At 32.5% G+C, this 27,509-nt stretch overlaps 1 long non-coding RNA gene across 1 annotated transcript; it reads left to right on the top strand.

Moving 5' to 3' along the window:
• Positions 1-1,508: 1,508 nt before the first annotated feature.
• LOC126736551 (uncharacterized) lies at positions 1,509-27,198 on the top strand. The gene is made up of 3 exons (XR_007660696.1): positions 1,509-1,634; positions 19,831-19,867; positions 27,022-27,198. It is a non-coding gene; the product is annotated as an uncharacterized LOC126736551 (long non-coding RNA).
• Positions 27,199-27,509: the final 311 nt, after the last annotated feature.

Below are 27,509 nucleotides of genomic sequence, written 5' to 3'. Positions count from 1 at the left end.
TAAAAAAAGGTAAATAGATAAAAGATTTTTATTGACATAAGCTCAAACCCTGATGTATGTAACTTGTACATATTTTAAACATTTTATCCCCTGATGATGGTCATTGCTGTGACTGAAATATTTTAAGAATTTTAAACTATATGTATAATAAACAATTGGAGAAAGGCTGTTTGATTTTCAATTCAACTCGCCCTTTACCGGGCGTTTTTACGTTCAACTTTCTTAAAGTATGTCGCCTCTCTAGTTTTTTATTGGGGCGTATTCCTATAATATTTCGTAATCCTTTCTTCGATCAATTATTATCACTATCTTGTTCATATATCTATATTACTCCTATAATACTTTTATTTCACTTCACGGGACACCTTACATAAATTTACATTCGTGCCCTGTTAAATCCTCTGTATAAAATTGATCCACGAGATTAAGAAAAGATAAGCAAGCGTCTTTAAATGCCAGAAATAACTTTAAGGAAAAACTTTTGTTTAATTCTCTCCAAAGCAGACCCTATTCTAAAACTTTATATTATCCAATTCTACTGGCCGGATCCCAAAAATAATGCCATAAACAACTTCTATATTAAGCAATTTTCTCCTTATATTAAAAAAAGCGACGTAAACGCCGTATTTTCGGTTGCGGTTCCCTCATTCTTAGGGGGACGATTACCATCTTACGAGGAGTTTTCTTTTTAATAGCAGTATCTAACGAGTATCTTTTCACCCTAGGGAGTTATCTTTTCGGGTTTGTTACGTGTGATATACTGATATAAGTAATTCATAAGACCCTTGGGTAAGATTTTCTTCTTAAACCAATTTTGATGTTTTGTTTCAATACGCATTTTATTTTTAGGTTATCCTTTGTTCACAGTATAAAAACTTGTAAATTAATGCAATACAGTGCAACAATATTAGTTCAACTATAGATTGTTGTACAATGTTGCAACATTGCAGTGACGCTTTTTTTATCCTGAATAATTTTGAAATATTTTCGAGTTTTTGTCCCAAATTAAATAATTACAAGCATATAGTGTTGGAAATGACCACCTATAGTGGTGGAAGTGAAGGCAGAGGCAGAAAACAACATTTTCTGAACGTAAACAAACGTGTTTTTTTCCGGTTTTGAAAGTCAATCAGGAAGCATTATTCCCAACTTAATTAAATGACATTTCTTTGACTATGATTATGAAGGATAATAGAGAAGAATACTAAATATTTATGCAAAAAAAATTAACATAAAAATCTTTCCATGTGATGGATGCGCTATTTTTATTTGTGTTGTATTTTACAGGGAAATTTCAAAGAATTAACTTATAAAAGTATAAATAGAATTAACTTATTTCAAGAATAAATATAATATCCTTAAACAAAAAAAAACAAATTTCATTCAAATTAACATTCTTATTCCTAAAATTGCTTCTAAAAAATTGAAGGCGACAACACCGGAAGCATAAGCGCCTGACCGATACGCGTAGTGTCATCTGTCAAATGGCTCTTTGTTTATATTTGGAATTTGTGTATTCTCTTTAATTTTTGGTTTAAAAAGGAAAAAAGGTCACATTTTAGTATTTTTTTTTTAATTGCTAGGATGGCAAAAACTTGTGTCGTTGGTGGTGGTTGAAGCCGATCTTTTCACAAGTAAGTACCTATTCTTTCATAACATCACATCAGGGGGTACCATCATCATATCTATCTTTATATTTTTAAATCTAAATATTTTTTTCAAAATATTCATCTATTAATAGACTATTAAAAATATAAAACTAGAGTTTTGTCCATGGTTTTATTAACAGGATTTTATGTTTTTATTGTTGTTTTGGCAGAAAAAAGGGATAATACCTATCAGAACAGTTATATATATTTTTTAAATATAGACATTAGGTAGATAGATGAAATTACTAATTTCTTATTGCCTTTAAATAATTTTAAAATTTATTTAGATATTGATATCTATGTATAAAGTTAATTTTGCCTTTCCCTAAAATTTTCATTTGGGGAGTACCTTGAATCAAAATTTAATTTGTCTTAGTTCTTTTAATGTATTTTGAAAGTGTATTTTAATTGAATTTTACCTATAATAATAGCCAATTTGAACAACTATCTAGCAACTTTTTTTTAAATATTTACTCCCTAATTTATAAGTTTCATTACATATTTTATTTAACTTATAAAAGTACTTGTTTGTAAATTACTACTAATAAACTATCTAATCGATTCCAATCTATTGTGCATATTCTTTATTCTTAGGTAAGGTTTGTTTTTTAGTATGAATTAATATGATATAAATTGGAAATAGGTATTATATAGGTCAGTGTTAAATGTCTGAATACCATTGTACAGGCTAAATACCCATAATAAAAATTTAGACTACCATTACTAGTGATTTATTAATTATTCCAATTCTTTTTCCACTAAAAAAAAGGCATTTAAATTAATTTCTTCGAAAGGATCTTTCACACACATCAGTTCAGTCTCAGTTCCGTTCCGTCAAACAGTCTCAGTTATGACAAAAAAATATATCGTTGCGATTTTACCGTCAGTTCCGTTTCAGTGTCCGTTCAGTCATAATTAAAATTCGTCGGCCACGATATTTTCTTCTTCTGACTGACTAAAAAGTTTGTTGTTTTTTTTTAAAATAAAAATATGAATGACGAAAAATTAATAGAGTTGATTCGAGAATATCACCAATAAGAAAAGCAAAAAAAGTGGAAACCCAATTGAGTGCATCTGGAAAATTAATGGACTTGTTAAAGAAAAATGAGTTATACTGCCGTACATCCCGTTAACACTTTCTTAGCTTCTATAGGTTCAACTCTAAAATCTTTAAATCCATATTCATTACATTTGGCAAAAGCAGAAATATTTAGTATTACGCAAAAATATGAAATGCAAATGTTAAGGAATCAGCCGCGACAAAGACCAACATCTGACGATAATAGCGTCATCCACAGTACACTATTAAAATAGTTTATTAGTAGTTGCTACTCCACTGAATTCACCCACCGATGGAAATGAACAGTATAGTAACAATTCAGATTCATAGCAATCCCATCAGCATGCAGAAAATCAGTTACAAAATTACTATCAAAATTTCACTCCTTTATAATTTTTTTTGAAATAAAATATTTTTTCTAAACTTATATTTGCTGTCATAACTGGAATAAATTACTATTTAATTTAAATTAAACATTATTTCTTGTTTTCATTAATATGCAGTCCCATAAAAACAAGGTATTTTTCAAACAGAGCAAGTCAAGCATGGTCCTATAGTTACCCTTTTTTGGCGCCTATATTATGGTAAAATAATGCTAATATTCAGGTAATATGTCATACTTGTCACAAAGTAACGAATTTCGCGGGCATGAAGACTGTTCCGAAATTTACTTACCTTAGACATACAGCTAGTCGCTGCTTTAGTGCAATAGCCCTTCTCCAATGGGTATCTTGCTTTCTCAAGTGGGGTTCGATTTTATAAAGAAGTACATAAAAACAATCTTTAGACATTCTAAAATACTCATAAAATTTGGTTTCATCATCGACTAATTCCCTGTACACTGTACTGAATTCTCCCTCAGTTTCCCTTTTCAACCAACCACACCTTATGTACCCACTTCCTCTTTCGGGTTTGGGTCGCTTCTTCTTCTTCATCAAGAGCTATAGCATTCATTGCTAATTCATCGTCTGTAAAACTGGCTATTTCGCAAATTTTTAGAGAAACCCACTACAACTTAACAATAATCAGTGAACAATTTACTGACTGATATATATGAATAGCCGTCACAGATGTTGACTGAATTAGACTGAGACGGAACTGAGACGTGACTGACGTGTGAATAGACCTTAAACAAAGAGAATTGATACTTATACTTAATTTCAACCTTATCACAATTTTTTATAAAATCCACGTTTTATACGTTTTTACGTACAAAATAAATTAAAACCATTCAAAAATAAAACAAAAATTAAGCAAATTAAAACATAGCGTAAGGCCAAAGCGATACCGCAACGCCATTGTAAAGTAGTTAAAGTTCAAAATGACTGGGAGCGATTTAAAACTGTTCCATTTCGTCCGAACGCGATCGATCTAGTAACGCAGTTAACGGGGCCATTATTTGTCTTGCGACAACAAAGCATTTTATGCATTCGGAGTTTAAGGAAATTCTAGAGTTTTCCCTAGATTTTCCCAATTCGAAATAGAATAATTTTACATTTTAAGTATATACCTCAATAGGATTTATCCGTCTCCATGTAATTCTGTGCCAGGAGATCTAAAGCTTAACAATTTTATTGCTTAAAAAAATATTGTTTTTTATCATAAAGTTTTTCGTCCTTTTAACAGTTTAATTTGGTATTCATTATATTTTATTCTGTATATTTTGCATATTGGATAAATCATAAGCGAAGGGATGCCTTTGCTGGGAAGTTACACAACGGTTTTGCAGGAGAAAGTTTTTGCTATTCTAGAGAGGAAGTAAAAAGAGGTTTGGTAACGATATAATAATTACTCGGGTAGTCAGGCTGCCTTAAAAGCTATCCAGTTACAAGATACTCTGCACAAGTTAAGTAAAGGGAAGTCAGTTCGATTAAGTTGGGTTCTGGAACAAAGTGGATTAGAAAGAACGAGCAATCGGATGAGTCCGCCATGCACGGATTATCTCTCCTACCAGCCACTGTAGAACCTTACGGACTGAACAAAAGGCATATTTGTCATAATCTGGATAACTGGTACGCAAAGGAAATTGGGAAAACTGGATCATGAACAGAAGATGCCGATAATCAAAGAACTTCTTTTAACCCCAGCGAAAGCGAAGGTAAATAATCAAGATACAAGGAATAAAAGCGGACTTAACTAGACTCCTAATTGGTTCAACTACCATCTGCATCTCTTGGGTGTGGCTCCGAACAACTGTGCCGTAGCCGTAGCCTGGCCGAGGAGACCGTTTGTCATTTCATAGAGGAATGCGATAGGTAGGCCAGGCTGCACAGTAAAATGCCTGGATTGCGAAGCCCTCCTTATCAACATCCATCAGAATAATAACTTAGATGGTAGAGTTATTAAAAATCTGTATTACAACCAAATCGCTGCTGTCAAAGTTAAGGAAGCCAACCAGAGTACGTTTCCCTTTAATTAGGTGTGAGGCAAGAGTTTATCCTTTTTCCACTACTCTTAAACATTGTAATGAAATTTAGTAACAAACTCCTATACTCACTACAGAAAAACTCTTTCATATCAGGAAAACACCTTTATTGACGACGTTGAAAACTCTAACCTAACTCGCGTTGATGGTCGCTTAATTGTTTTCAAAGTAAAAACTGACTAAATAATTAAAAGTGAAGAAAATGTCACGAAACGCGATTCGTTTTCAAGACCTATGGAATAATTTAAAATATTTTAATTATGTTCAAAAGTAAACCAAGTTCATCACTAAATACAACTTTTGCCGGGCTTTTTCCAGTAGACTTCTGGATAGAAGAACGATGTGCTAATAGAAATAATTGCATACATATACCCCAGTTGGTTTGCTTGGAGTTACAAGTCTCAAATAAGTTTTAAATGTGCGAGTAAATCTTTCAACCATTCCATCAAACTGAGATTGTAGAGGATTGTGCGGGTCTTAATGACTCTTAGCAACTGACATTCTGGTTAGAATATTCGTGACTCAAAATTCCTTCCTTGTTCTGAATGTATTTCTCTAGGAATGCCAAATGGGCACTTCCAGTTCTAGAGTAGCACTTTAGCTGCTGTGGTTTGTTCTCGGTTTGGAATAAGATAAATCCCGGAATACTTACTAAAAAAATCCATAACAATAAGGGCATATCGATTTCAATGATCTGATCAATCTGATGGCAATTCGTTCAAAGAGTGCAAAAGATACTGCAAAATTTTTCCTTTAATCCAGGCTTTTGGGACCTTGCTTGACGAACATTGCTTACACTTTCGGCACCAGCGTTCAACAGCTTCATGACTATTCAGCCAGTAAAATATTTCTCTTACTTTCGCCAAGGTCTTACTAGCTCCAAAATATCCTCAGCCGACACAAGCATGAACACCTTTAAGAACATCTCAAATTCTGGAATGTCAGATAAGTCTTTTCTTTTCTATCTACGCTCTTCCAGGCTCTTTTTTAACAATACAACTTGTATATTCAACGAATTCCATTGAGCCCAGTAAGCTAAAGATTTATCAGAAATATCTCTCCATTCTGGCTTTGAAATTTACCGATACATCAGTTTATAAATAAGACCAAATACTGGATCATCACACTCCTGAATCTATCGTAACATCAATGAATTTAATGTGGGAGAGTATTTGCTGAAATACAGTCATTAGCGCAGGCATTGGAAATGAAAAGTGGAGATCGAGATCACATTTATTTTTTAAGGAAATTATTACGAGCTTGAAAATTTCGTAATCGTTAAAAAAGGTTTTTAAGTCTAATATTATTTATAGCTTTCCATGGATACTTGCTTTTATTATTGATACAGAAATACTTTCTTTTCCTTTCTAATCATCCTCATCACCAAATTAGGTCCATATACGTCGTTAAAATTATTCTATACACATCAAAATTTATTTTACGCGATTTGTAATTTTTTTAACCAGAATCAAAGCGCCATAATAGGCTAGTCTCGTTTATGTTTCTTCAGCGTTTCGATCAAAATAAGGCATTTTGTTTAGGATCTAATCAATATTCTTAATAATGTAAATTATAAATTATGATAGACATTTCATGCTTATGTCGATCAATAAACACCTCTCCAAAAGCTTTGGATATTAAAAAAATTAACAAATCAGATTTTCGAAATATATTGCATTTTATTCTTTATTCGAATACTATAAAGCGACAAACAATAATTTGTTTTCCAAATAAGACAGAATAATGCAAGAAAAAAATGTGTTGAAAATATAAACTTTAGAAATAAATTATTTAAAGATAAAAATGTGGCAGGCACGACGAACAAACATTCATTTCATTAATAGTCTAACGTGTCTCGATTATTGATGAAGTTCTCTGGCATATTGTTCCATTCTTCGTTACTTCCAAGCCCTGAAGCGTCAAAGGAGCAACTTCTCGATTGAATATTGCTCAATCAAGGTAATCGCATACATGTTCAATGGAATTTATGTCTGGAGAGTTCGCTGGCCAGTTTATTCTCTTGATATTGTCTTCCCGTAACAAGTTTTCTTCCCTTTGCGTGCGTCGTGGTCTGGCATTGTCGTCTTAAAAAATTTAATTATTTCCAAATTCGTTACGCAGAGAATGAATTATTGTTCCAATATTCTCATTAACGTATATGGCATTATTCCTTTCATGAGAAAAAGTGTAATGTATGGTCATCTTAACCTACCTGGATTTTTCCAGATTCTTTCCCATCGACTCATCACTGTGTAGGCCAAATCGTGACTCGTCCGAAAATAATAAATTGCGCTATTGGGGTAAAAGCCAATGCTGGTGCTCAGAATCCCATTAGCGACGTCTTGTTATGTATTTTAAAGGCCTTCGTGTGCTTAGATTTCAAGAATGCAACCTCCTTCTTGTAGTACTTGCCGAAACTATCCTACAGTATGTACCCAAAAAATGACTTCGAACAGTTGTTACCGTTATCGTTCGGTTTCTCCAGGTAAAATTAGTCACAAAATGATCTTCGCTCTCTGGACGCTGCCAGTTTCCTGGAAAAGGGTGACTATGCGCCTTATCAAAGTCCATGGAATATATAGACGATCCTCAATCTGGTAATTTGATAAACCTTCTTAATATAAGACCACTTTTCTTGCCCGATCAAACTGAGAATTCAGATTGCCTGGCAACCATAAGTTGAATCGATACTTTGTCGCTTGAAATCAGTTCAGAGCTGCTAATAAATGCCTACATATCGTCGACCCAAACACTTTTGCCACATATTGCTGTTTATTTGTATGCTAAGATAAGAAGGTATTTATTTATATACAAAATATGACCATCTTAAATTGAACATGAACACGGCAAAGTTTAGCAAGGGGAGCCAAGACTTTTGAAAATGTATTTACTTACATTTACCACTAGCCTTGGGGAAGTCAATAAGTATAGGACAGTACTAAAAGAATAGGGAATTCCATTTAAAATATCAAAGAAAGGTTTTTTTGGTATATAGTTGAAGCAACGCTGCATCAATAAAATTATTTAGATCATTAGATTACTTACAAATTATATTTTATTTTCAGTAAACGTCTACCCTAGCATCGATCATGATACAAGCCTTACACTTAAAAGTTGTCTCTGTTAATTATTAATATTAACATTTTTTTATTATTTAAAAATATTTGGGTGTTCAACACGAATAACATCCCCATTTTTCATTGAGGGTATATCACTTCATGAGTGTTGTCGCTGCAACAATTATTTCCCGCGTCTAAAGTTAAATTTTTATATTTATACATTGGCAATACTTGGTTGGCACCTGGATACGCAGACGACTTAGCAGTCTTGCGATTGAAGCGCCACCAGTCGTCTCTCTCTCTCTCTCTCTCCAAGCATATTAAAAAAGTAATTCTCAAAAGGTAGTTCTTCGCAAGTTCTTTTTCGCAAAAGTCTACACTGTTTTTAAGAAAATCTAATCTAAGTGAATGGTTTGAAACAAGCAGAATCCAGTCAAGTTCTCCAGAGGAAATCAGGGGTCCCTGCGACACTCACATCCAGTAATTCCAAAGGTAAGGTGCCATTCATCATTTTTATTGCCAAAGTATACCCTTTTCGCGTCAAATCTCAACAAAAAATTTGTCTTTTAATAGGAACCACCTTTTCGCGACAAGTGTGCATGTCCTTTTTTTATTAATATTTTTCTTAGTGGTTTTTCTTGATTTTTTTTATGTTTTTACATTCCTATTGAAATATAGGTTCTTTTAATTTTGCCTCATAAATATTTAAAATGTATTGCAACTGGAATGTAAATAGTTGTTTAAGGTCTTTAAAAGGGTTGTCTCACGTCTTGTACTACAGTTTACTGATGGTGCAGGCACACGATTGTCTTAATCGAGAGACACTCCTATTTGTCATAATAAAATAAGTGAACACAAAAATGTAACTTGATTGTAAAACTGACAAATAAAATCTTTTTGTATTTGTTTTTGTATTTGAATAATTCTATACTGCCTTCCAGCTCTTTTTTTGCCTGACATATTTTAATTTATTAATTGTATATATTTTAAGGCACTTCTAAATATTCTATAAAATATAAGAGTCATTTTATCTTTATGTGCATTACGCCTTTACCCTTGTAACAACCTCTTTTTAATTTCCCGAGAAAAATTGCAACTTGAGATATTTGCCAGTCTTTACCGGCAACTGCCTGCGCTATCCCCGGAATATCTCTGCATTAGAGACCCTCTAGACGGCACTAAGCCAGGGAATAAGGGCTTATAAATTTCAAAAATTTAATCCGATTTTCCATTCTCCGTTCCGTAACGGCCGGTTTTTTTATTTATCTCTAGTTCGAAGCAGATTTTCGGATTCTACGCTACTGATTCTTACTGGAAAATGCAACCCGCACATTTATTTGACGTCACTTATTTGCATAATTTTATATGTCGGTGTTCATTCTTCTCACATCGTAAATAACAATTTGTCTCTTTTCTTTTTTTTAGTAAATTAAACAAACTGGTTTGCGTATATTTTAAATAATATTTAACTTTATTAAGTATTAGGACAAATCAGAGAAAATTGAAAATATAGGAATTATAAAAATTTATTAAAAAAAATATATGGTTGTTTAAAAGAAAACAATAAAAAAATATTTAATCTCTAAGATTATGTCAGAGAAAAAAGTATCAATAGGATTTCGTAGTAATCCGAGCAGTTAACACGTATGACAGGCGATTCATTGTTTTTCGCGTGTTTCAAAGAGTTAGAGTACAGTTTTTGGTTATTAATCTATATCAAAAGAAGTTTTTTAAAATTTTGCATCTTGCAAGCTAAGTATTGATTTATTTTAAAATCACGATTGCCATAAATCAGTAAAGTTTCATTTTTATTTCTGTAATTTGTGTAATAAGAATAATATAAATATAGTGCACGTACGTGATTATTGCAGTGTTTACATTTACGGGTTTTCTATTGTAAGCAGTATAAGTGCTATGAATGAAGACCCCTTTTCCATTTCATGTAGTATCATATATGTTCTATAGCAGCAAGAACTTACCTGGAGTGACACAAATTTTTAGTAAGACACATCCACTACAATATATTTAAGGCATATGATGTATCAATCGGAAAAAAACTGACGAGTATGCTCCAGAACTCCTCGTGAATTCCATTTGGGATACACAGATTCAAATTGACCGATACATTAAAAATGTTAGAATGGAAACACGCATTTGTTGTACCAATTCCGAAAAACTCATCTCCTGTAGAATTTGAAGATCTTCGGTCAATCAGTATATTACCCACATTTTCAGGATTTGGAGTCTCAAATACTCCAATACTCCAAAAATTTGCGATATTACCTGCAAAAGAATCTGGCTTCCGATCAGGCTTTTCATGCGCCACAGCAATGGCCGCAGTGACGGACGACATACTAAAATCCTTAGATCAAAGCAAAGCTTCCATTCTTGTACTGCTGGACTATACGAAGGCATTTGATCTTATTAATCATAAAATTTTAGTTTCTATTCTTCATTTTGTTGGTTTTTCCGACAAATCAGATTTACAAAATATTTATTAAAAATCTAAGGAGCATGCTCTAAAAATTGATCCTATGAAGTCAGCTTTTTTGATCTTTGGTGAGGAGTATCTTCCATATAGTAACCATAGTATATCTATTGGTGGCAATACGATTCCTTCTAAGACAAGTTGTAAAAGTTTAGGTATTTTATTAGATTAAAAGTTGAGATTCAAAGATCACATTTCATTATTATTAAAGAAAGCCTATGGATCAAAATTATTTATTGACAAAGACATTGCTTATGTAAAAAAATAAAAACCATGCTTTGCGAGTCTCTAGTCTTATCTCATTTTAACTTTTGTAGCCCTATCTTTAGCCCATGTTTAGATTATGCTGATCGAAACAGAGTACAAAAGGTTCAGAATAGCTGTTTTAGGTTAATCTTTAAAATTCCTCGTCCAAACCCGATTTCACGTAAGCTTACAGAAATTAGGGGGCTAAATATGCAGAACAGGTTTATTCTACAAAAAAATGCTTCTTCTATAAAATCCTAAAGGAGAAAATTCCAGAGTATCTTTTTTGATAGACTAACATTTCGAACCGACATTCACAATTTAAATTTAAGACATAGAAACACCAGAACTATACCAAGACATAGGAAAGAATTATTTAAAAGATCTTTTACTTACAATGTGGCTGTGGCTATGGATAATGATGTCGACTATTCGTTTTTCCTTGATTGGTATTGGAAAAGCACGTGGAATATATTATTTTCAAGTCAGACTCAGCGAGTATGATTTACATGGTATTAACATTTTAAGTTTATTAAGTACCATTTTTTTTTTGTTGATTGTTGGTTTTTTTTATTTTATTTCATTTTGAGAAATGGTCGCGAATGAAACTATTTTAATTTTTTCTGTTTTTATCTTTGTTTTGTTCTGTTCTCGAGCTATATAAATTTATTTTGTTTTTGTCTTAAGGTAACAACGTTTAAAACCTAAATATATGTATTATTTTGGCGTGCTACTTATGATAGTTATTCTATTTTGTCTCTATTTTTTTTGCTAGTTTAATAGGATATTGGGGAAAAATTGGCACTTAGTTGCCTACCAATACTCCTCTATTTACCAGATATTGTTTTTATTTATTTATTTATTTATTTACAGTCAAGGCTTTCTTACAGACAGGCACAGCTGTCCAATAATAAGAAAGCACGTTATATCACAAATACAAATTAGTAAATAAGTTCTATATAATAATAATTACAACTACAGAGAATTAATTCTTAAAATTACATCACAATCTAGAAAGAATTACTTATGTAGTTTAATCAGGAAGCCGTCTTAGGTGTCGTTTAAAGGCATCAAAGCTCAAAAAAAATAAGTCAATATTAGGATGATTTAACTCCAAACTATGATACAAACGGGTACATCTAATAATTGGAAAATTCGATAAGTAATTGGAAAAATACCTGGATACTACAAAAGTTTGTCTATTACGAAGGATGTAAGGATTGATGTTAAAATTGAGTTTTTCTAAAACAGATGAAGAATCAATAAAGTTGTTTACGGCCTTGTATATAAATATTAAATCAAAATTTCTTCTTCGGACCTCCAACGATTGCATATTATAAAATTTTAAATTGTCATCATAACTAAAGAAATGCCGTCGTCTGTTAAACCTATAATTTAAAGTGTTAACAAATTTGCGCTGCACACTCTCTAGTCGGCCAATATAATTGGCGTACATTGGATTCCAAACTGTTGTTGCGTATTCCAGTACAGGTCTTACTATACTATTGAATAAAATTGTTAAGGAATTTATGTTGCTTAATCCTTTTGTTGCTCAAAACACAAATCCAAGATTTTTAAGAGCCTTTTGTACAATATTTTCAAGATGCTTTTCAAACAAAAGCCTAGGATCCAATATCACCCCAAGATCCTTAATATAATCCAAATATTTAAGCTTAACATTATTTAGGTAAAGATCACATTTAACTTGCAGAGGAACAGGCCTTTTAGAGAACAAAATACAATTAAATTTATCCAAATTGACAAAAAGTCTATTCAAAGTACAGTAATTCATAAAATTAGATAAATCGTACTGTAAAGTAAAGTAATCAGCAGCCGAATTAATAGTTTTTGAGATTTTAAGATCATCTGCATGTAAAGCATAGCTACTATGTGAAAAACATTGCTCTATATCATATAGGAAAATGATAAACAGCAGAGGACCCAAGTGTGACCCCTGAGGCACACCTGAAGTCACAGCTGTACTCTTCGATTTTTGGCCATTTACAACAACATACTGAGATCTTTCACTTAAGTAACTTTTAAAAATTTCAAACAAAGCCCCATGTACCCCGAAATTCTCAAGCTTTATTAAAAGAGTTGGGTGGTGGACCTTATCGAAAGCTTTAGAGAAATCGGTGTACACTGTACAAGTCTCAGAACCTCGCTCCATATTCTCAGATATGAGTTGAACGTAAGGCACAAGGTTAGTCAGTGCCGATCTTTTTTTAAAAAAGCCGTGTTGGTTTAAGTCAATCAATCCCCTAACAATAAAAAATAATTGATCCAAAATAAGAGACTCAAACAGTTTCCCAAAATGGCTCAAGAGAGAAATCGGTCTATAGTTATTGATAGCGCTTTTATCTCCTGATTTAAAAATAGGCACAATTTGGGCCACTTTCCAAAGCTTCGGGTATTTACCAGTTGAAATACATTGATTATACAATAAATATAGAGGCTCACAAAGATTAGGACTTGATTTCAGAAATATTGAGGGAAATCCGTCTGGCCCAGGACCCTTTTTGGGATTCATAGAGCATAATGCTTCTCTAATATCGGCTTCTCGAACATGATCAACAGTAAAACTTTCTTTTGATTGAACAACATCAATTAATGATGGAGTATTAGATGGTTCAAAAACACTGCTAAAAAACTTTGAGAAAAGTTCACAAATGTCAGAGTTATTCGTAGCATATTGATCATTAAAGGTCATTTTTAACGGCAAATTTTTTGTGTTCCTTTTATTTTAATAAACGACCAAAAGTACTTTGTGTCATGCTTAATATTTTCCTCTGTTTTAGTAATGTAAACTTTATAGTCTTTACTAATATTTAGTTTTACAGTTTTACGTAAATTTGAGAAAATATCGTAGTCAGACTGTAGCTTGTATTTTTTCCAGTCTCTGTGCACCTGCACTTTATTCTTTATTAAATTAAAAGTGTGCTTAGAAAACCATAAAGGATATTGGCGCTTTTTAATTCACAATATTACTCAGTTCTGCGTAAAAACATTCGATGTTGTTATATACATCACGAGATAAAAATAAATCCTTCCACTAAAGAGAACGAATTTTCTTATTAATAAGTGCATAATTTGCCCTAATGAAATTTACCTTTTGATAAGAATTACACACGACTTTTTTTTCATAATTTAACTTAATATTTACCTCCAACGACATATGATGACTGTCCTCAGGCACTAATGGGTAATTACATTTAAGTACCTCGGTTATTAAAGAATTAGTACCTACAACTAAATCTAAAATTCTATTCCCTGAATTCAAAATATAATTAAATTGTTTTAAACCATTAAGGAAGTAAAAATCAGTAAAGCATTTGCTACATGGGTCAGTGGCGTTATCAGAATTTAGTTTGTTATTACGCGACCAGGATAAATTAGGCAAGTTAAAATCACCTAGCAATAAAACTTTCCCATTAATTTTGTTACTTAGTACAGACTCTACTTTTGACATGAAATGTTTATAGTTATTCGAAGATGCGTGAGGGGGGACATAGACAGTACAAATTAACAATTTATTACCTCCATTTTAAGACGACACTGACCCATATATCTTCAATTATATTATTGGTGTTACATAATCTTGGTATGAGTTCGGCACAATGGATATCACGCACAGCTAGCATTACTCCGCCACCATCACTTTTTCCACTCACTAGAGCACTACGGTCCAATCTAAAAACATTGTAGCCAGGAGGAAATAACTCCGAGCTCAGCACATCAGGCTTCAGCCAGGATTCAGTTATTGATACACAGTCAAATTGAGCAGCACACATAGATTGGTAAAAATCAACAGTTTTTGTTCTAAGTCCTCTGGTATTTTGGTAATAAATTGAAAATTCAGTGCATACAGACATTTAAATAGAGAATATACATAGGAGATACTAACTGACTAAAGTATTTAGACATAAGAAGAAAAGGGATTAAGTACTCAAAGACGACAAAACTTGTTCATTGGAGACATGAAAAGCCCTACTATTATCCTCTTTTTTAATGAAGATCTTCGAATCCTTAATCCAACAATATGTATAGTTTGACATTTTGCAAAACTCCCGAGCCCTTCTGTGCAGCTGCTTGAAGTATGGAGAGAGATGTTCGTTGACAAACAACCTAGTTTCCTGCTCAAATCCCAAGTCAGAAGCCTTCAAACCACGGTTTCGACCTAACTTAACTGCACTTAAAAATTTGTTTCTCTTCGACACGGAGAAAAACTTTACTATGACGTTTTTAGGATAATTATTGCTGGTATCCGACCCCTTGTTAAAACGAGCAACTCTATGAGAAGCGGCTATATCATCATCATGAATTATGGTTCCAACAATGGAGCCTATTTTTTTTACCATTGATACTATATTCTCATTCCTTTTTTCTGGGACGCCGCAGAGTTCAATATTATTTTTACGACTCTCTTGTTGTAGCACTTCGATTTCCGTTCTTAAGTGCAAAGACTCTTTACGAATTTCGGAAATTTCCTGCTGCATTTCATTTATCGTTTTAGATAATTTTTTTACGTTCTCCATTTGGTTTGGATGACTTTACCAGTCATCGATCTTTGCTCTAAAAAAAGTAAGCGATTCAGTAAATCCCGACTGAACGGATCTGAAGGCAGCCAAATCAGACATTACCGTATTAACTTTTTTAACAAGCTCCCGCAAAACTTTTGAGGTGTCCCCCGTAGAGCGGTCAGTTTTGGTAGTGCAGTCTTTACATCGCCAAACGATGCCGGAGTCTGGTTGTAAATCTCCGATAGCCGAGGGTAATTTCACGCATTTAAGGTGGTATTGTCGATCGCATTGACCTAGGCAGGAGATGCCTGGGTTTGTCCGACTGACGTTACCAGCACATATGGAACACTGGGCTGCAGGCATATTCGAAACAAACAAAAATAAGCTTCTGGTTAAACTGGGAAACTTTTACGGTTTTTTTTTCCACAATAAATAAAAAGGGGTATTTTACCGGTTATAATGTTTGAAGAAAAAGTGTTCAAAAACGCCAAATTAATACCCGAAAACTCACGAAAAGACGGAGCAAAATTAATACTTGTGTACTTGTTCACTCGTCGCGAGAATATGTTTTAGGATTATTGTGATATATATATTTTTTATTGTATGCTGGTAAATAAAAACTGTTTATTATTATTATTATTATTATTATTACAACTACCCGGCGTTTACAACCTGACACCCCTCCAGAAGAGTGTCATTCTGTCAAGAGTGTCAATATGCAATAAGAATAGAAAATTAACTCCAGGTATACGGTGTATAGTCGGTGACTTTTTAAACCTACCTCAGAACTTCAGTTGTGGGATGAAAGAGAATGATAATAAAAATATTAATAATAATACACGGCTTTTTTTCGAAGGGCAGCCGAGATTGTTTGCTTAACTACGCATATAAAAATAAACAATACATCATTAAAACATACATGACATTAACAATCATATTTAGTAACAAAATCAAGATAAAAAATTTTAAATGCTCTTAGAAAATTTATAACTCAAAACAAAAAATAACCAAAAAATATGTAGAATTAAAAGATGCTTACTAAGTGTATACAAGAGAAAAAATTAAAACTCTAAGTCTCAGTCTCAAAATGTCATTTTATATGTATCAATCAGGTAACATGTTTCGCTAATAAAGCATCATCAGACCTTATAGCTAGATGACCTGCTAAGTAATGCTAAGTACTCATCTAGCTATAAGGTCTGATGATGCTTTATTAGCGAAACATGTTACCTGATTAATACATATAAAAAGACATTTTGAGACTAAGACTTAGAGTTTTAATTTTTTCTCTAGTTACGTAGGTCTCTTTGAGATAATGGACGAGTTTTTTTAATAACTGTATACAAGTAAAATAAAAAAAAATTAAAAATAACTATTTAATAAATATGATAATAAAACATAAACCAATTTAAAATCCTAACATAGAACTATATTTACCTTAGATACATTTTTTAAATTTGTTTAAAAACTGATAAACTAAAATTTTCTTTTGATCTTACATCGAGGGAGGGGTCATTCCTCAGGGGCTGCAGTTCGAGTACGTATATATTTATTTTTCTATAGATTTCACAATGACATTCATGACCTTTGACGCACCCTTAATAAATAACGGCAAAATCGAAAATTAAAATCAAGAATAATCTTGAGATTTTAATATTCATTTACGATCGGTTTCAAAATTTAGGATACATACACCTAAATTATTCATAACCAAATCTTTTCACAATGTTGAACTACTGACTCTTAATACTCAGTAAATCGACGAACAGATTGGTCCGAATTTCCTTTAGAATAATCAGAATAGATCTGAGTGTCGTCCGCATATCGTTGAATCATAAAATCTAAAAAAAAAAAGTAACTGACGAAAGAGAAAAAAGAACTCAATCTAGCATAAACAAGTATGTGATCTATTGTGTCAAATGACTTACTCTAATGACGCAAAACTAGTGCTATAATATTGCCCTTATGAGCTGCTTTATAATTATGTATATGTTACCGGATCAACCCGATTTTAGGATAAACTAGTTTTTCCTAGGCCAAATCAGTTTATTCGAAGAGCGATAGGATAAACTAGTTTATCCTGCCTAAACTGGTTTTTCCTGAAATAAACTAAGTATGATTAGGAAAAACCTATTTGCCCTAGTCTAAACTACTTGGGACCGCGATTTAACTAGTCCGAACTCGTTAAAAGGTAGCTGCTCCGCTTCTTTGCTTCGCTGATCATAAGGATTTAGCTTACACGCGTACGTTGACTGTTATAGAGCGATCGTATTATTGCAGAATCGTTGGGTATTATGTGTGTGTCTATAAGCTAGAAATTTTAAAACATTTTGTGTTATATCGATCTAAAGTTCGAAGTGTATTTCTGTAGATAGTTATTATGGATGAGGCTTCATCAAGTGGACACTTAGGTCAAAAAGAGTGGCGGGAAAGATTCTTGGTAAAGGTTTTAAGATCTGAGGATAAAAAATCAACTTATTTTAATTTGACAAAGGAAAAGTATTTGGCACTTATACTACGAGTGGAAGAGGCTAAAAAAACTGAAAAGAAAACACCTTTGCAACAAAGAAGACTGAAAAGATTTAACGTGGTGGAAATCGGAGTTGTAATGAAACTTACCTCACGAAATGAAGGAAATACAAATCATATAAAGTATTATGTCACGGCTGATGAGTTATATGACGTTATTGACGCAGCTCACATAGCAGTGAGGCATAATGGTCGTGACAGAATGTTGGCTGAAACTTCTAAAAAGTATGAGAATATCACAAAAGAGATGATATGTCTTTTTTTATCTATGTGCGTGGTGTGTCAACAAAAAAAGACCAAAAAAAAAAAGAAAGGATTATTCTCCAAACCGATTTTGCACTCCGAAATGAATAGCCGATGCCAAGTCGATCTTATTGACTTTCAGATACAGCCAGATGGAAAGTTTAAATATATATTGGTGTATCAGGACCACCTAACAAAATTTGTTCTGCTTCGTCCATTGGAAAGTAAGAGAGCCGACGAGAGAGCCTATCATTTAAATGATATACTTTTAACTTTCGGAGCCTCATGTTTTCTACAATCTGACAATGGCCGAGAATTTGTTAATCGTGTAATTTCAGAAGTGACAAGCTTATGGCCAGAGCTCAAAATTGTGCATGGAAAACCACGACATAGTCAAAAAAAGGATCAGTCAAAAGAGCAAACCAAGATATTGAAAACATGTTAAGTGCTTGGATCAATGATAGTCACTAAATGGTCAGAAGGACTAAGGTACATACAGCTTATGAAAAATCGTGCATTTCATTCTGAAATTAAACAATCGCCTTATAAGGCAATGTTTGGTACAGAACCTAAGGTTAGTACCTATACTACTTCATTGCCTTCGGAACTGCTAAAGGACATTGCAGACGAGGACGATCTTCAAAAACTGTTTGATGGACTTGAAAATAAAGGTAGTGATGAGTACGAAGATAAGGATGGAGACGAAGATAGGAGTGGAGATGATGATGACATGGATGGAACCTCATGAAAAATTTTAGAAGCACGTTTAAAGGCTGCGCAAAGCCTTAAAAAACAAGAGAAAAAGATGAAAGCATCCACCAACGAAAGTTGGAGGTAACATCATCATACCTACTCCTGATGTAGACAGGGCTAAAGAAGATCTTCAGAACGTTATTGGAGTTGTGCTTGAAGCATCTGATGATGGATTTTATAAGATTGGGACTAAGCATGGTATCTTACAAAAATTATATTGCAGGTTATTATTTTCTTGCGGTTTTTATTTTATTTAAATTAAATATTTTCTTTTCAGAAATGAACTTGATATCTGCGCTGAAAAGCTTTTATTGGAACAAGAAGTAATCAAAAACATCGAACTTTCGTGAAAGAACCGCAGCGATCAAAAAATCAGTTGGAACAGGATAAGGTTTCTTTAAGTGTAGTTGCACCAAGAAGTGTACGTCGAATTGATGCCTTTGCAAGAAAAATAACGTTCTCTGTAACTCGAAATGCCATAATAGTTTGACATGTAATAACAAGTAATAATTAACATTAGTAAACATTTTAGTAATAATAGTATTTTCTTTAATTAGTAGTGGAAACATTACTTTTGTGAAGAGACTGTATGTAGACTAGGATAAACAAGTTTTGCCTAAACATAATTAATTGATTTTTAGGATAAATCAGTTTAGACTAGGAAAAACTAGTTCATCCTATCACTGTTCGGATACACTGATTCGGCCTAGGAAAAACTAGTTTATACTAAAATCGGGTTTGTCTGGCAACATATATATCATCTACATGTATAGGTTTTATGAAAGCCTAATTGCGTAACACTAAATAGAGAAAGTAGTGCCTGAGATAAATGATTTGGGCATAAATTAATTTTTTCAGGACCTTAGAACACACGCGCGCAACAAACTTATGGGAGGTAAGTCAAAAAACATTACGAATATAATATATATAATAAATAAAAAACCATATTGTTAATTTTTCTATTATGGCAAAATTTTTTATGGCTAACAAGTTGCAGATTAGTGTGGCTTCTGTGTTTGTGTTAAATAATTTAGTAAATAAACGTGTACTTTTTATTTTTTTATTTTTTTATTATTATTTTTTTTGTGCATAAAACGATCTTTTTTAGTGAATGGAAATTTTTTAAAATTTTCATAAATATAAAACAGATTTTACAGATGAATAATAATACAATAGCTCATTTTTAGGTATTTCCGTATATCTGATATTTGCTTATTAATTTTAATATTACAAATTATTTTTAATAACATTAGTGTCTTACATTAGATTGAAAAAAACTGTCTTAATTAAGGTTTAGGTATTTCATTATTTTGACTTTCCTAAGGTATGTATAATGAAACAACCCAAAACGAACGAGAAAATAGTTATTAAAATTTTGTATGTTCCTTCGTACGCCTATGGTGGCTCCGCCTTCTCATTGATGTTATTGGCTTAAAGGGGTTCATTGCTATGGCAAGGGGCGCAGTCGTAACGACCAGTGACGTGCAAATTATTACATTTTTTTAAGATAATTAAAGCAGTCACGACAAACAGTATGACATTATAAGGTTAAAAAAAACTCTCTCAATGTAGGCCTAAGTATTTCATTATTTTAACCTTTAATAATAGTATAGTTCAAATATCGCAATGTAAAACTAAATATAATATAATATTTCATTTTAAAATCAAATTTACTTTCTAAAAGCAAAATTTCAATACACATAATACACATAATAAAGCATTATACCATCTTTAAAGGAGGCTTTTGTCTTAAGTCCGTTATATGTCTTAACAAAATGAATAATTCCTGGTTTAAATACCCTCTAAATAAGATAAATGACCCCAGCATAATTCAACTAAAGAGGTAATTATAGAGCTTATAGTTTTTCATTAGAGCGATTAATTCCAGAAAATATGGATCATAAGACGAAAGGATGCATTTTATTCGTAGTCGATCATATGCATCCTGTTAAATGTCGTACAGTCTGCACAGGACAAGCGATTGATAGGGTCAAGCAAAATTCTACGATGATTGCAATATATCAATTTAACTTCCTGCTAATTAATTAGACTTGTGTTAAATCATTTTATGAAAAATTAATGACAAGAATTTTAGTTTAAGCTTTTATCAATTTTAACTTGTGTGGAAATAAAAGCGAAGAAGAAGTAATTTCAAAAATTAATAATTCCATTCAAGTGAAAATGAAATTCTTGTTTCTTTTGTTGTATCTTCGTTGTTCCCAAGCATTCCTATACCAGAAACTTTGAAATATCTGATTGAACTTTTGAAAAGTTATGGTTTTGATAATAACCAAGAAATAATTAAATTAACAAAAGTTTGCATGTCACAAAATATTTTTCAATATAACAACTCGTACTATGAATAACTGGAATGTACTGACATTGGTAATTGCCTCTGTCCGTAGCCGATCGAGAGTTCTAGTCGTGACACTGGTTTCGTGGCGTCAAAATTGAAGCCGAGATTTGGTGGCGCACGCCGTACAGTGGAACGACTAAGTGGAGATACCGCGGGACCTAATATTTTACATTTTACGAGATAATATTTTTTTTTTATTATTACGTATTTTTAGGTATATGATAAATGTTTTAAATATTTTTTATTATTTATTTTATTGGAAAAATATACATAAACGGTGTTTCAAATTCGTCTACCCTCAAAATACGAAAATGGATAATTTACCCCAAAGTTGCACGTTATTTACTTGTAAAAGAATATGCCATGTAAAAAAATATATATATTATATTTTATGTGGTTTTGAAGATTATCGAAAAAAAAAACAAATTTTCAAAAACTTATTCTTGACACTTTTGTGGGTTATCTTGGTTGCTATGGGAAAGTTTTTGCATTGCTGTATTACTTTTTCGTAAAAATGTTAATGCCGAAAACAAAATTAGGTAGGTACCTACGCCAAATTTTTGTTGCTTATTTAAAAAGTCGAAAATTTGAATGATTCCGAAGGTAATCAAAAAAAACAAAAAAAAATGTAAAATCCATTTTAATTTTTTCTGAGCTTAAACAGGAATGCAGCAAGAGGTAGGCATTATTCTAAATAAAATTAAGATTGTAAAATGTAAGTTAAAAATAAAATTGTTAATTTACCCACCTAATTTAAATACCGAATTTTTATTCGTTTTAAAACTCAAAGCGAGTATTAAAATAGTTTGGTAGTTTAAAATTTTAAATGCGTAATCTTACTATAAACTACAATAATAACTGCAGTAAAATATTATTTCGAATCAACGCAAAATATGTGCCCCAGCGCGGAATTTTTGCCATCGCGATGCGGTCGTCGCCTCGCATGATTTCGGCTTCTGTTGTGAGGTATCGATGGAAGCGGGGATAAGTGTTCAGGCTAGAACTATCGATCGGCTACGCTCTGTCCCTTCCTAGCAGAGCCCTAATTGAACCGTTTTGAGTGAAATGCAAAAAACACCTTCCAATACTTTGTTTGATGATGATGTGTTTGCCGTAAAAGCAAACGCAATATTGATAATTTTCTAGTTTTGACATTTTGGTACATAGTTTGCTCTCATTTTCTCTAAGAAATAACATATCTAATAAAGAAAAAACAAGAATTAAAACATTTGCTAGGGTCAATAATTATAATGATAAGATTATTTATAAGCTGACTAGAACACATAGGTTTAAAGTTAATCATATAAACTGTACCAAATTTCAGAAAGAGGAAAATAAGCAAACTGTCGTGGCAATACCATATAATCCTCTCTTGACGAGAGGCTTTAATAGGGTTTTCAAAGACTTAAGTCTAAGAATGGTCTATCCAATTTTGTCCAAGCTACGAAATCTTTTAGGGAACTCACAAGTTAAATAAAGATTAACGAGAAAGAAGACGAGAAGTCCTATTTAAAGAACATGTAGCTCATGTGAAATATGAAAAAGTTGAAAAGTCAAGTTTGGCTGAACATGTTTTAAATACTAATCAATTGGTAGGGATCAACAACTTAAAATTACTGAAACCAGTTAAAAACAATAGAAAATTAGATGCATATGAAAGTTTTAGCAATATTCAAAAATCAAAAAAAACATTCTTAATAGGGATCAACGTCGAATTCGGCCTTTTCTAGTAGTTTTAGTTTTAACCTCCTCCCGAAGATGCATCGTTAGCGAAACACGTGTCGAGAGTTAAATAAGGAGTTTTTGTTAGTGTTAAAACTGTCGTAATTTGAGTGTCACACCAATGGTTTCAACCTTAGGACTATATACAGAGTGTTAAAATATAGGCAAATGTGATTTTTCAACTCTTGGGATAGAAAAGAAGTTTTAATAAAAAACTTCATAACCATAAATAAATTCCTATATTTAAAGCTTCTAGGAGGGAGCAATTTTATCCTTAAAATCTTAATTGGACAGAGTGCTCCAGTGATCCCTTAATATGTAGGTAAAATTACTGCTGCCTTATAAAAAAATGCTCTCATTCTCTTAGTTCTGCTCGCATCCTGTTATAATCCGGTGTTTTCGTAATGTAGGTGATCTGAAGAAGACGCTGGTATGGTTAGTTCGATTTCGAAAAAATCGATTTTTGGCGAAAAAATTCGATACCGGGGGGTTTACCTAAAAATGAAAAATCCCAAACTTTGGAGGTCGATATCTCGGCTTCTATATAGACTATCGAGAAAATTTTTTCTGTCTTAGCTTTGTCCTTCTGATCATAACCAACCAGTCGTAGCTCTTCTGGTAGCTGAGATATTGCATTTTTGGGGCCCATTTTTGGCCTAAAAACGAGGTCGAAAAATTACTTTTTCCGAATTTTCAAAGTACTTTTATTTAGTTAGTTCAGCTCGAATTCCATTATAATCCAGTGTTTTCGTAATGTCGGTGATGAAAGGAAGCCGCTGGTGTAGTTAGTTTGATTTCGATAAAAATGAATTTTTGGTGAAAAAATTCAATACTGGGGGTATACCCGATAAATTAAAAATCCCAAATTTTAGAGGGCGATATGTCGGCCTTTATATGAACTATCGAGAAAAATTCAACGGGTCTCTTAGTTTCTTCTGAATCCAACGAGATCATCTGCAAGGTCGTAGCTCTTATATTAGCTGCTATATCGCATTTTTAGAACCCATTTTTGGCGTTAAAAACGAGGTCGAAAAATGAGTTTTTATGCTCTCCTGGCACATGATGATATAAATTGTGATATTATTAAATTGGATGATTTTTGTTCAGAAAGAGATATCAAATTATGTGGTTATTTATTATATCCTTATGCACCAAATAAGTGTTGTTTATTTTTTTATGTTATAGGGCACCAACTGGTGATTTTAGTTTCAGATATTCTATTCATCATATGTGTGGCATTTTAATGTAAGCTTTTCCACTAAACCATCGAGCTCCGGTAGTAATAAAAAATTATGGGTTACTAACGACGTTCGTAAGTCCAGTAGGCTGTTAAGGGACCTGTATCAACGTCGACGTGCGGTTCCGGCACTGAACGAAGTTTACAGAATTGAAAGCGCCAAACATAAAACTTTGATTATTAATTGTAAAAAACAATTTTACCAGCAAAAAAACTATTGATTCCAAAAATCCCAGTAGAACCATGTGGTCTGTTGTGTCAGAGTTAAATGGCAACAACATAAAGGTATCTGATATTAAAATTAATAATAATGAAGTTTTAATTAATCATCCCAAAGAAGTGGCTACTTACTTTAATGATTTTTTTATAAAAGAACCAAAAAGCATTTTAAGCAATATTGCTAAAAATAAAAATGTTGCTAAAGACATAAACAGGTCAGTTATTTTACGGCGAAGCATGAGCATTATTCTATTTAATGAAAATTTGTAAATATGCAATGCTTGATCGGCTTATGTCTCATGTGAGAAAAAATAAAATTATTTCGACAGGTCAGCATGGTTTTGTGATTGGTAGGTCCTTTTTGGTAGCTCTTGAGGCGGGTGAGCACTGAGCACCCTGTTGGGATATTTTGTGATATCAGCAGGGCGTTTGACTGCGTAGATCACACTTTACTCTTGGATAGAATGGAATCCTATAGTGTAAGGGCAGTAGTAGGTGTAAGAAAGCTAGTTTGCATCATTTATGGCAGATCGCTCACAATATGTGGTAGTGAGGGATAGCTCCGGATTTAGTATGCGATCTGAAAACCTTAAAGTGGACATTGGGGTCCCACAGGGTTCCGTATTGGGCTTGGTGTTATTTCTGCTATTTATTAGATATTTATGCTATTTATAGTGTTAGCACCATGTATGCTGATGAAACATCTTCGCTGGTCCGAAAACAGACCATGAATTCAATTGATGTATCTGCCGTAAAAGTCTTAGAGGAACTTAGCAATTGGTTTATCTAAAATCAACTTTACTTGAACAACAAAAATACTAATTACATGGTTTTTCATGCATGCCACAGTCAAATAAATAGTGATCAATATAAATCAGTTTACTTCCAGTTTCAGTTTCTTGGCTTAACATTGAATGATTCACTTTCTTGGGAATCTCATTATGCTGAGTTGTCGATGACGCTCGGTAGTTTATGTTATGACATTAGCAACCTTATGGTGGTAATGGAGATTAATCAGCTAATTTGTCTGTACCACGCTATTATATACTCACGAATTTTGTACGGTCTTCAGCTTTGAGGCTGTACGTCGCATGCACATCGAATGTTTATTGGCCAAAAATAGATTCTTAGGTATATTGCCGGAGTATCACCGATAACTTCCCGTATACCTCTTTTTAGGGAATATAGAATTTGGACGGTGCCGTGTGTGTGTATTCTTGAAGTTTGCTTATATGTTTTTAAACATTTCAATTTCTTTACTGGTAATGGTAGTTTTCATAATAATCAAACTCGTTCTAGAAATAACTTGTCCATGCCTCTCTTAGCAGGCTACTTATTTCTAAAAAAATTCTAGTAAGAATAGGTCCAAAACTATATAACAAATAAACGAATGTTATAAAGATTAGTAAAACCTTTAAGTTTTTTAAAACCTTTTATTTTAAAAATTTTTGATTTTGATTTGATTTTTATAAACCAAGCTAACTCAAAACGACTAGAAAATGTCGAATTGATTCTCACTGAAAACAGTTTTACCAACTTAAAACTTCCTTGCCTCTAAAACACCCTTTATTATAATTTAATATAACTTTGTCAAATTCAAAACCACGAAGTTTTTAAATTAAAATTTTTTACTTGCTTATTCTCACGAAATTGGGATTTGCCTACTTTCATGGATATAATCGCACATTCATATATGATTACTGGTATTTAACGGTAACAAAATCCATGAATTGTGGCCGGGTGATAATCTGTCGCAATTGTAATTACATCCTCTATTTTGACAAATGACGTAGGTCACGTAGCCATAATATAAATTCACCCTATTTACCAGTGCTACTGACGTAAACGTATCAAAGCCAAATAAGCTTCCTTTATCGGAATAACAGAGTTTGATTTGATACTGGATCCAATATCCAGCTGAATCCCTCGGAGGTAAACATCACTTTGCATGATGGAAGCCGCCAGCGAAAACGTATAATAACTAAACATAATTTTCGTTAGGCCGAAAAGTACGCATCGATTTATTTCGACTAATTTAAAAAAACTGCCTTTTTCCCTTTTGATCAATAACTCAATTAAATTTCCTGTATTAACAAGCAATTTAAACCAGTTATCGCTGCAATTGAAAATTTAATAATTACCTCAAAATGAAGGACTGAAAATAATAAACTTTAATAATAAAGCCAGGCGTTCATTAAATTATTAATTTTAGCATTAAATATGCCAATTATTTGCATTTTATGCTTTGCTGATGGTTTTTGATATTGCGTATATTATTTTGTTAGGTAATATTGGTTAAGCTTATGATATTATTGAGGTCAGTAACAATATGTGTTACTGATTTGTTTCCGATTATGGTTAAGGACTGATAAGATGACTGTCTTATCCTTTTATTAATTGACGTTTGTAAACATCTTGGAAGTCATATTGGCATCAATAAGTAATTTGAATTTGACTCTAATAGCACACATTGAATCAAGATCCAAACAGGAAGATATTATTATTATTATTATAGAGGATAGCTGCAAAACCCAAGGCACAAAAGGGACGACTACAGACAAACAAAAACAACAACACGGAGAACATTTATAGTAAAGAAAGGAGCACACTAAGAGCACACAAAAAATGTTAGAAGACTTGAAAGCAAGAAGCAATAAAGCAGTCTTCAGACCGAGAAGTAACATGTTTCTTAAAACAGGTAAGGCAATTATTTATTCATTTATTTATTTACATCACGCAACAGAGAAACTCCAATAATAGAGTGGAAAAGATATATATAAACATTAAATTATCTTATCAAAATAAAATTATTATTATAGATATAACAAATTATTTATAAATATATACAAAGAAGAAAACGAGATTGTCTAAACTAAGCGAATTCTTTTAATTTTGGATAGGCCATAGTTAAATATATCACATTGATCCTGTATAGAGTTATATGTATTGCAAGCTCTACGTATAGGCGAAAATATTGGTTCTAGGTCTTGAAAGGTAAAAAGT

Source organism: Anthonomus grandis, chromosome 5 (genome assembly GCF_022605725.1).
Source record: "Anthonomus grandis grandis chromosome 5, icAntGran1.3, whole genome shotgun sequence".
NCBI classification, from domain to species: Eukaryota; Metazoa; Arthropoda; class Insecta; order Coleoptera; family Curculionidae; genus Anthonomus; species Anthonomus grandis.
The sequence above is the reverse complement of the archived record's forward strand: the minus strand, read 5'-3'. Positions and strand labels throughout refer to the sequence as shown.